We start from the raw sequence: 11956 nt of genomic DNA on the forward strand, positions 1-11956 counted from the left end.
CCTCTTCCTTCTCTCAGCTTTCATGGCATGATTGTCTTTTCACTCAATATTGTTCTTAATCTCTTTGCTCTTTTTTGTTCATTCTAATTCCTTTTTCTTTTCTGCACATGATTCAGTTGGTAATAAATCTGGGTTTCTAAGACCCCAGGCCCTAAGTCCAGAAGTCCCAAGACAGATCTGATGCTCTGATATGTCAAATCAAGAGACATGGTAAAGGATGAAGAAAGGAGATTTATGATATGGTGGCCATGGGAAGATGACACTTTGGTACATATTCAGTGTCTTCTGATGTATAAGCATTGACTTCTGGTTAAATAGAGAGTACAGTGGGCAGAATGTGAGAATGATCTACATTGTTAAAACAATCGCAAGTCACAGGTGTTGCCTGGTTGACCATTATCTCAGTTTTTGTTCTTGGGGGAGTCCAGAGAATTGTTATCTTTCTATCACTAGAACAGAATGGAAATAAGGTAATCTCCTGAATTTCTGGAGGTTTTCTTTAAATTGATAAGAAAAAGGTATTGCTTGGACAATCTGCCTTTCTCCAAAATGCCTATCAGGAAATACTTCTCTTGGATCCTAAGGTGATTACAATGGGACTGCTGTAGAGAATAGCTCAGATCAATGTGGGTGATACTTAGTTAATTCACAGGGCCCACCAGCAAAATCGTCTTTTAAGCTACAGTAATAATAAATTTCTTGAAGTATAACATATACTGGACTATTGAGTTTCTCAAGACCATATAATAAACTGGGAGCTGGTGGCTTATGTCTGTAATTCTAGCTACTCAGGAGGCTGAGATCTGAGGATCATCAAAGCCAGTCTGGACAGAAAAAGTCCATGAGAGTCTTATCTCCAAGTAATCAGCAAAAAGGCAGAAGTAGAACAGTGCCTCATCTTGAACAGTAGAACAGTGCCAGTCTTGAGTGGGAAAGACAGCCGGGACATGAGGTACTGAGTTCAAGCCCCAGTACCAGCACAAGAAAGGGGAAAAAAGGAGCCTATAATGGCTTACTATTATAAGTAAAAAATGTTTAGAGTTGAGATGCCTGTAAATCAATTATCCTTTCACCTTTTTAGCCCAGCACTCACCACAGAAATCATATGAGCCTGCTTACCTTGTGCATTTGACTTTGGTTATCTTGGTCAGCTCCTCACCGTTTGCCTGAATGACTCCTGAATCAGAAGGGGACTCAGTCTAGGAGAGTAACTATCCCAAGGTATTTTTAAGGCCTTAAGTGGCTTTAAAGTCAGTAACCACTATGAAGAATTTTACTTATGAACTGTGGAAAAGAATTCTAAATAGAGAATAAAGTGCTTTCATCATCCTTTTTTGCCTTGAAGCATTTGAGTATAAATCACTGTAGAAATTTCATATGAATAAAGCATTTCTTTCCTCACATCTGAATTCACGTTGACTTTAAAATGAAACTAACAGCAATAAATATGAGTTGTTGGAGGAAAATCCAATTCAAAAGGGGGTTTAATAATAATGTCTTTACTCATTTATATTCTCAGTAGGGAATGAACACCATAAACACTTTTCTGTTTTTATCCTTGACACTATTTCTATTGCTAGGTCAGTCTCAAGGGGACTTTCTGTACATATATAATGAGGAACTTTCTGTTCAGAAACCAGATAATGCCAAACTTCCTCTTACTTAGGTTTTTCATAAGCATCCTCTATTGCTGTGGGAACTGAGATAAATCGGAAACGTTCTTTGCTCTTGAAAGCCAGACTGATAAAATTATGGTAAATATTTTAAAGATTTTTTTAAAGTTATTTCACAAGCTGGCAATGGTTTTGGCTTTGCATTAATTGAATTTTAAAATATCCTGTTAATGATTAAAGACTCTTGGAAGATGATAGGATTCCTGAATCAAGCCTGTTTTGTATGCCAACCCCTGAAGCAGTAAGTTTTGCTGAGAGTTTATGCACAGGGTGGCCATACAGAAGATGGAGGGAAATCCACTTTCCAAGCTGTCTCCCTGAGGATATAACTGAGGGGTGTTTGTGGGATAGGAAAGCAGGGTCTGCAGTATAGGAAAGATGACTGGGGGCAAGGACTGTACATGTGTAATCTTACTTCATGACTCTACCCAGACAGATGTTCTGAAAATGGAAGCCTTGTTGAGATCTGTGACTGGGAGTTTTGGTCTTCTGATACCAAAATGTCACCCGTGGAGCAGGTTGTAAGTAAAGAGGTCTATGGTTTCAGCTAGTATAAGCTAGACAAATCCCATTATTATCTCCAAATCCATCATATATGTATATCTCTATCTCTATCTCTATCTATCTATCTATCTATCTATCTATCTATCTATCTATCTATCTATCTATCTATCTATCCACACAATACCTCAGAGGTGTCATCAATAGTAAAGGTGAACAGGGCTCTATTACTTTACTGCTGAACTATTAAGGAAAGTTGGTAATTAGAAGCAATTGAAGGTAGAGAATCTATTCACATTTTTTCCCTGGGTTTCAAAAAAAATGTGCACTTTGAACTTTAACTGGGGAAGAAGAATGGCACTAGCTGCTAAAAGAGAAACAAAGTTATCAGTTTCATTATAGATTTGGTTACAATTATTAGTGGTTTTGTTTGTTTGTTTGTTCTTTTGTGCTGGTATAAAAGCTTGAACTTGGGGCCTGGGCACTGTCCTTCAAGGCTTGGCACTATACCACAGCTCCAGTTATGGGTTTTTTTTGCTGGTTATTGGAGATGAGTCTCACAAACTTTCCTGCTTAGTTTTATTTATCATTATTATTTAGTGTAATAATAATTATTATATGTAATATAATATAATTATATGTTATTTATTATTAGTCTATTATTGATTTTGTAAAGCTTTTGGATTACACACTGATCTGAGAATGCTAAGTAAAGGTATTTTGCAAGATGAAATACCATAATCATACATATATATATCCATACATATATTCCTGATTAATACTTCCATAAAAACAAGTAAGATCTACCATTTCTCTATACTCCTGAGACTATCTGAAGTGATTATTTGTTTGTTTGTGACAGGGTCTTTCTATATAGCTCAGGTTAGCCTTGAATTCACACACCTGTCTCCACGCCTTGAGTGCTGGATTTACAAAACATTACCACTACTCTTGGTTCATAATAAATATTTCTACCTCATAAGTCTAGTATGAAATTAACTGAAAATACTGTGCAAACACATTGTCATATGGACAAAAACTCCCTTTGATACTTTTTATTACACTCATGCTCACTTTTTTCTTCCTATTTGTTTAGTTTTGAAATAAATCATACATGCAGAACAGTTTATAAAATATATATGGCCAGGAAAAAGAATAAACAGTTTCTAGTACACAGGGGGATGGAATTCAACGCCTGCCTGAGCTACACAGTAAAGTGTTCAATAATTACTGAACAGCTGTAAACTGACTACAGATTAAGATGTGAGGCAGCGCAGAACTGTGGACCACCATCGTGTCCTTTCTGAGATTTTGGAGGGAACTGTCCCACTGAAAGCACATAGACCTCCCCATCACTGCAAACCATTTCTCTGAAGTTTCCCCTGGCCCCTTGACTGCTCTATCTTTCAAGGATGAGCTGCCTACTGAACTCTAACTTTCTATATGTAAATAACACACTAATGTTAGCAAGAAATTCACAGCCCTCCCTTTCCCAACCTAGCACTCCCAAGTCTCAAGTGATTGCAAAAAGGTTCTACCTGGAAGGGTGCATGCCAGCAACACTGACAACAAAAATGAGATACGTATCACAATCAATACCAAAGTGCCAATCATTTACACCCTCTTCACATCTATTGGATTGCCCTTCTCATTGCCTTATGGGCAGGAGATGAGATGTCCACAGCCATTTATTCAGAATAAGCTAGGTTTTGAAACATTGAGCACCTTATGAAATTTCTACTCTGCAACCTCTAAGTCTTCCCTTGATAAGTCAAAGAAAAGATTCTCCATTAGGCTAAGAAGTGAGCTGGTCACAGGAAAGCTAGATCCTGCCGTCTTTCAACACATCAGCTTTTGGCTAATAACAACACTTCCTTCATTACCCTCTCAAGAGCCATGGACTCAATAGGGCAGCAGCAAACCAAACCCTGTGCAGTTACATTAACTAGATATTTTGCCTTTCATTTTCTTATCTTCATTCTCAAAGTTCTTTGATCATAAAACCCTGTGCCAGAGGAAAGGGGGAAGAACAGAGCAAACTTCACTAGCCTATTTTTATTCATATGTTTATTTATAAGTTGTATGCATGGGTAGTACTGATATTCATGCTATAAAACTATTATTTTGTACAATTTACATAGGCAAATACAAAAGAAAGATGAAACACAACAGAATTATCTCTAGGTGGTTAGATTGTGGGTTTTGTGTGTGCATGTTGGGAATTTGTTTCATTTGTGTAGGGGAGGTATTTGGGAGAGCCTGTATTCAACTATACTTGTATACTAAGTTTCTATGAAAAAATTGCTTACTTGAGTTTCTTTTTAAATTTATTAAATGAATTTCTTTGTAAAATGATTGTGCTGTTAAAAAGATATTAAAGAAATACTGCAATATCAGTATAAGGTTCACACTTGTTACTGAAGAGAAATAGCAGAAATGGTGTCTCTCCTGACACTTCTGACACAGCCTCAGGAGAGCAGCAAGAGTCCATAGGTGTTAGTTCCTAGAGGCAGAAAGCAACTGAGGCCTCTAGAAACTTGGTGCTCTTTCCCATCCCAAATTAAAATGCATATGTTCCCACTTCTGCCTGGGTAAAAGGCATGACATTTGGACTATGCAGGTAACACAAATCCTACCGGCTGACTAATATGTGACCATGACAAACATACTCTGCTGGCCCAAAAACAAAGCAAAAAAATTCATAACATGTTGATGATGAAATACTACTAAAATATCAGATCCTCTCCTCCTACTCTGGTTAAATACCATTTACTATCTTTTCTGACTCTTAAAATAACTCATGTTCTACATAGAGTAGAAAAATAACATAAAGAATAAAGAAAGGTATAAAAGTCAAATGTATTTCCATACCAAAAGACATCTGGCATTAAAATTTAATTTGCATTTCCGTATTTTCTATGCAGATCATTTTTATAACCAAAATTTTACTTCTTTTTAGAAACCTTCCTTTTATACTTCATATTTCATAGTCATGTTTCCATATGCTTACTGTTCCCTGAGAATACCATGTAAATCACTGAATAATAAATTTCCAGCATAAAAATATCCTATTATTTTGCAAGTCCCAGAAAGAAAGCTACACTGTTTCCAAATTCTCACTGCAGAAGAACTCCTCTTCTCAACAATACCTTTGATCTTTGTGTATCTTTTATACAATATACTTTGTGTGTGTGTGTGTGTGTGTGTGTGCCAGTACAGGGACTTGGACTTAGGGCGTGAGCACAGTCCCTTATAGCATTTTTCGTTCAAGATGACACTCCACCATTTAAATCTCAGCTTCACTTCTGGCTTTTTGCTGGTTAAAGATAAGAGTCCCACAGGCTCTTTCCTGCCTGGCTGGCTTTGAACTGCAATCCTCAGATATTAACTTCCTGCGTAGGAGTTCAGGCCTGAGTCACCAGTACTGGACATAAATTCTTAAAAATGCTATTGCTGTTTCAAACACATTAAATTTTTTTTAAAGATGACTTGTGTTTATTGTCCTATTGTCATCATTGCTGTCAGGTTATCTCTGCAAGGGAAGAAGAAGCTAAATATTCTTTAAGTGGACATATTGTTATTTTTCCACTCTTGCCACCTGGGTCAATAACCATCTCAAAATACTTTATCTGTCATATTTCCTTGATTGCTAGTGAGGGTGAATAATTTTCTAAAATGTTTTTTTAGCTAGTTGTATGTCTCTTTTGTAAATTGTTTGTTTGTATACACTCTACTCATTTTCAGCTATACATTACTTAAGAGCTGTTTGTATGTGAAAAGAATTTATCAGTTGCATGTGTTATATGTTGTAAATTTTAGGTCCTGGGCTTCACAGACAAAGAAGGCCTGAGTCACAAAGAAGTATGATGGAACTGTGCTTGGAGGACTATAGAGTGAATGTTAAAAAAAGACATTTCCAGAAACCAGCCCTTACCAAATAATAGACCATTTCAGAAACTCTGAAGGTGACTGATCACATTGGTTGTAGTCGGAACTTGGTCTTTTTTTTTTTTTCATTTGTGATGTGGAAAAGGTTTGCCTCCTTCGTACTTGTTTGCATCTATATCTGTTCTCAGGTCTTACCACTCCCCTACACACACACACAATCTTTTCTGCAAGAAACAACAGTAGAAACTATTTTTTCCTAGGGTTGCATAGAAACCAAACACTCTCTTTTGATGGTTTATGATTCTGACACATTATATTAACAAAGTGTTTCCAACACCACAGAAGATCAGTTTCTCTTAAAATGTTAAGAAAATCATCCAAATAAATCATGCTAATCAGACACAAACAATCTGACAAGCAAAAGGCAATATAAAATATCTAAAACAACTATTTCTTTTCCAGTAAAGCCATTTTTTTTGGTAAACTTATTTTTTTAAGTTTTGATCCATCTACTTTCTTTTTTTTCTTTCTTTTTTAATTGTGAAAATACCATGCAGAGTGGTTACAATTACATGGGCAAGATAATGAGTACATTTCTTTCTCTTTTTGTGTGTGTGTGGGGGGGGGTCCAGTCGTGGGGCCTGAACTCTGGGCCTGGGCGCTGTCCCTCAGCTCTTCAGCTCAAGGCTAGCACTCTACCATTTGAGACACAGTGCCACTTCCAGCTTTTTTTTTCTGCTTGTGTGGTGCTGAGGAATTGAACCCAGGGCCTCATGCATGCAAGGCAAGTGCTCTACCACTGAGCCACCTTCCCAGCCCCAATGAGTACATTTCTTATCAAGCATTGTTGCCTCCTTCTTTGTTTCCCCTTCCTATCCCTTCCCATCTTCCCCCACTTCCCTCGTGCATCCTCCCCCACCGTACCTCCTCCCTCCCTCTGCCCAAGTTGTAAAGTTCATTTTTCCACATAACGATTTGTACATCTCACTCATTGTTGCAATGGGTCCACCTGTATCCCTATTTAAACGATCAAATCTACTTTCTATAAAGTTCATGGGTTCTTGTGAAATATTTTTCATTTATTGATTTAGGAGTTTGCTATAGTTCAGATGTTCAATGTCCCTCAAAGGGCTTTGTGTTAAAGGCTTGCTCTCAGGTGGGTATTATTCAGGGGTAGTAGATATTTTTAAGAGGTGAGACCTACTAGGAGGGCTTTTGATCACTGAGGTTGCATTCTTGAAGTGAATTTGAAGACCCCAGACCCTCCTCTCCTTCTGTTTTATTTCTTTTTTATTGTGAAAATACTGTAAGAGGGGTTACAATTACATGGGCAAGGTAATGAGTACATTTCTTATCAAGCATTGTTGCCTCCTCCTTTGTTTCCCCTTCCCATCCCTTCCCCTGCCCCACCAAAGTTGTAAAGTTTGGTTTTTGACATAACGTCTTATACATCTCATTATTGCAATGGGTCCACCTGTATCCCTATTTAAATAATTTGTTTATTCCCTTCCCCTCCACAATTATACCAACATCAAGTACAGTAAAAACAGGGGTTATACCATGGGGAGAGGGACGTACAAAGCAACAAAGAAATATCTTATAAATATGTTTGAAACAATAGCAAGAAAGAAAAAACATTTGAGTTCTGTTTCATCTCTGACCATGAGGTGAACAACTTTCCTCTACCACATGCTCCTCCCATGATTTGCTGCCTTGCCACAGGCCCAAAGCAATGGGGTCAACCAACCACAGAATGAAACGTCAAAAACTGTGAGCCATAAAAGACTTTTCTTCTTGCTAAGCTGACTATTTCAGATAGTCAGCATTTATGATAACAGAAAGCTGACTGTCAAACAATTTTAACACTCTTGGAAACATTATTCAAACAGGGTCTACTTGAAAGCCTTGCTCAACATACTTTGTTTGGGAGGTCTCTGTTTCTTCTATGTAAATGTTCCTGAATTAGCTATCGGAATGAAGGAGACTAGATGACATGCTCTCTTGAGAACTCTTTTCAAAACCTCTTAAGAAACTCTTCTTCAAACTCTTCTATGGTGAACCAAGTCCAATTTCCTTTTTATTTAAATTTTATTGTAAAGGTGATGAACAGAGGGGTTGCAGTTACATAAGTAAGATGATGAGTATATTTCCCTCATTCTTTCCCTCCCCCCACTATCTTCCTCTCCTGTGTGTAAAGTTCATTTCCATCACAGTGTCTAATTAACTAACACTGTTTTATTGGTTCACCCTTTCTCCCACTGTTTCTGCGATTCTTCTTCCCTTCCCCAAATCAGATAAATTTATATACAAGACAAATGATACAGAAATAAAAAACAGTGACAACAGGAAATAAACCAAAGGGGGGAAAAGAAAGAAAATAGAAATACCTGAAATCAGTAAAACAAAATTCTCTTGTTTCCATTTCTTGGAGTTCATTTTGATAGGCATCATTTTATATGATCACGTGCACATAGCTATTGACCTATGGTGATCCTCTGCTAAGAATATCCTAAACATATTCTTATGTTGATCCTTGACTGACCCAGATTCCAACTGAAGTAGATAAGTAATCCCCAGACTCCTTATATCTTGTAACCATAGAATACTTTTTAAATGCCTTTATTTTTGTTTAATAAGATGCAAAGCTATCACCTAACCCACTGTTACAAAGGTATAAAAATGCTAATGTAATCTTTATAGGTCTGTTATTGCTTCTGTGGGAGGAATATAAGATGAATCAAACATACATCGACACAGCAAACACTCGAGCATTTGATATGAGCCCCATTCTCTTGGTTGCCACCAGGCAGTGACAATGACTGTAAACAGCATATGCCCAACAGTGGCATGTTGTGTTTCAGAAGACACCGTTTGCCTTCTGTCTCTATTTGTTCTTTCCAAAATGTGAGTTCATCAGATTTTTTTAAAACAGAAGTTCTTTTAAAGAGCTTTTCTAATTACTATAGAATTCAAGTCGACATTTTTATTTGACTTGATGGTTAGCCTTCTGTTCTTTTGCTTACAAATCTGAAAATTGAACATGTATGAAATACCTAAAAGTCAGACTTTCTTTTTTTTTTAATTGTGAAAATATGGTACAGAGGGGTTACAATTACATGAGCAAGATAATGAGTACATTTGGGAAGGAGGCAACAAAAGTCATACTTTCTTAAAACATTTAATTTCTCAGAGCATCAGAAGTTTTATCTTCAATTGACCATATGCCTCCTACGTGTCCTTCTTTCTCATCTCAGAGCAGCACAGTGTGAAAATTTGTAGGAAAAGTGCTATCTGTCTCAAGGGTTTTTAAGGATACTCAGAGGTACAATAATACCAATATAGGTTCAGAAAAAGATGGAGCCAGTTGTATGATAAATAATTTGATTGGTCTTTGCCTCTTGTTTCTTGGAAGGAGGCTGTGAATCTATGGAATCTTCAAAGTGACGAGTATCCTAATTACTTACTCATGGTGGCCCCTGCGATCCTTTGAGGTCAGCCAAATCTCCTAACCTTGAGAGAGAAAAGAGGGCCAGACATGGTGTTCAATCATGATGTAACCAATCATGGCTGTGTAAACCCTTGTTAACACTAATATTTAATGGAGCTTCCTGATAGGTGAGCACATCAAAATGTATAGTATGATAGAGAAATGAATCTTGTCGTTCAAAGGAATGTGAAAGTAATTGAAAGGTAATATAGAGTTGGTTGTATTTTCTTTTTCACAGCTAGAAAAGCAATTCTTTCTTCTTTCTCCCTAAGTTGAGTCCAATCTGCTTCCACATTTTGATTCAATTCATGTCAGAGAGAGACAAAGGCTATCAAACTTTTGCTCACGCCTGTAATCCTATCTACTCAGGAGGCTGAGATCTGAGGATGGCAGTTCAAAGCCAGCCAGGGCAGGAAACTACTTGAGACTCTTCTCTCCAATAAACCACTAGAAAACTGGAGGTGGCGCTCTGGCTCAAGAGGTAGAGCACTCGTCTTGAGCTGAAGAGCATAGAGACAGCGCCAGGCCTATAGTTCAAGCCCGTGACCGACTCCCCCCCCCCAAAAAAAATTACTTTGATGTGAAAACAAAACTTGATAATATATAAATCATGTGCAAATACCATGGGGAACTTGTGGTTTGAAAAGTAAGAAACTGAAAGTTCATGGATAGCCAAACTATGATAGAATTATCATTTCTTTTCCAGTTTGACAGAAGTTCTATTCAGAGATTTGCCTTGGTTATTATTCAAATAAATAAGCTTTTCAGCTCTAATCCTTGAATAGAAGTATTTTGTATAGCCACAGAATGCAGATACTTTGAGCTGAAACTATTGCTTTTCATGTTAGAGCTGTAAGAGATGTTCCTAGGTAACATCCGGAGGGCAAAACAGGTAGATATTGAAAGATTATTTAATATTAGATTGCTCTCAAAATGACAGATGACAGTCAGATTTCAGCCAGGAGTAGTAGCACCATGGGAAATAATCAAGATGGCAAGTAAAATGCAATATATCAAATTTTATAAAAATTTAGAGAATAAATCATTGAGTCTCAAGAAATAGGCAATAATCTTGGGGGAGAAAATTAAAGTGAGCAGGAAAGGAAAAGTAACCAAGTAGCAATTCTTAACAAAAATAAACAGGCACTGGTGGCTTACTCCTATAATACTAGCTACTCAGTGTGAGGATTGGGTTCAAATCCAGCAGGAGCAGAAAAGTCCATGTGACTCTTATCTCCAATAAACTACTTAGAAAAAGTCAGAAGTGGCTCTATGGCTCAAGTGGTAGAGTGCTAACCTTGAGCAAATAAAGGCTAAGGAACAGGACACAGGCCCTGAGTTTAAGGCCAGGACCAGAAAACACTTACACACACACCACACACACACACACACACACACACACACACACACACACACACACATGTATAACTAAATGAAAAATGTTTGGAGTGATTGAAGTGGAAAATAAATGCTATCAATGTGAAAAACAAGCTTAACTTATTTCAAGAGTGTTTTTGTTGACAGTCTTGCATGTCTAGAACATAACCAACACACCACAGGGCTGGAACATGAAACCAACCTTTGCTACCATGACTACTGAAAACTCCAGGCAATCACATCAACTAGAAAAGCCTAGCTTAAGCCTAAACTTTGCTTTAAAATATGGTCACCTATGTTGTCTTTGCCAATATGTATTTGCTAAGATCATGGAGAACAAATTATAGCATGCAATGATTTTAGAAGAGTAAAAGTAATAGCATCTCTTATCCCAGCAGTCCTATTGTTCTGTAATCTGGTCAAGCCATCTTAATTGTCCAGAAATGGCTTCATTAATGTTAGTAAATAGTTTATCCTCTTAAGTAATTCTAAAACTCTTCACATTAAATTTTAATTTTATTATTCATTTGCTTTGTACACATTCCATTAATTATGAATGCACACTTGCCACATTTCTATTCTAAAAACATTGTTCTCATTGATTCTCTAAAGATTCCATTTCCTAGTGGATCAACGTTCAATACCTTCCATAATATCACCTCTCCATCCTACTAGATAACGCCATGAAATAATCAATTGTAATTTCATCACGTTAAGAATTATTGTGCTTGCCAGATGACTCATGCCTGTAATCCTAGGCTAAAATTTAGATGATCAGAGTTCAAAGCCAGCCCAGGCATCAAAGTCTGTAAGACTCCATCTCCAATGAACATGCATAATGCTAGACCGGAGGTGTGACATCAGTGATAGAGCAACAGCCAGGAGTAAGAAAGCCTAGTGAGAGAGTGAGATCCTGCGTTTAAGCCCTGGTGCCAGCTTAATAAGTGCCAAAACCAAACCACCCACCCCACCAAAAAAAAAAAGCAAAATGAACCAAAGAAAAGACTATGTGAATTGTCAGTGGCTTACA

At 37.2% G+C, this 11956-nt stretch overlaps 1 long non-coding RNA gene across 1 annotated transcript; it reads left to right on the plus strand.

Annotated features, from left to right (window-relative positions):
- The first annotated feature begins 1699 nt into the window (after positions 1–1699).
- On the plus strand, positions 1700–6073 carry LOC122107633. The gene is made up of 3 exons (XR_006147394.1): positions 1700–1754; positions 2106–2194; positions 5994–6073. It is a non-coding gene; the product is annotated as an uncharacterized LOC122107633 (long non-coding RNA).
- Positions 6074–11956: the final 5883 nt, after the last annotated feature.

Source organism: Dipodomys spectabilis, unplaced genomic scaffold (assembly GCF_019054845.1).
Source record: "Dipodomys spectabilis isolate Male_0828 unplaced genomic scaffold, ASM1905484v1 ptg000052l, whole genome shotgun sequence".
Classification (NCBI taxonomy): domain Eukaryota; kingdom Metazoa; phylum Chordata; class Mammalia; order Rodentia; family Heteromyidae; genus Dipodomys; species Dipodomys spectabilis.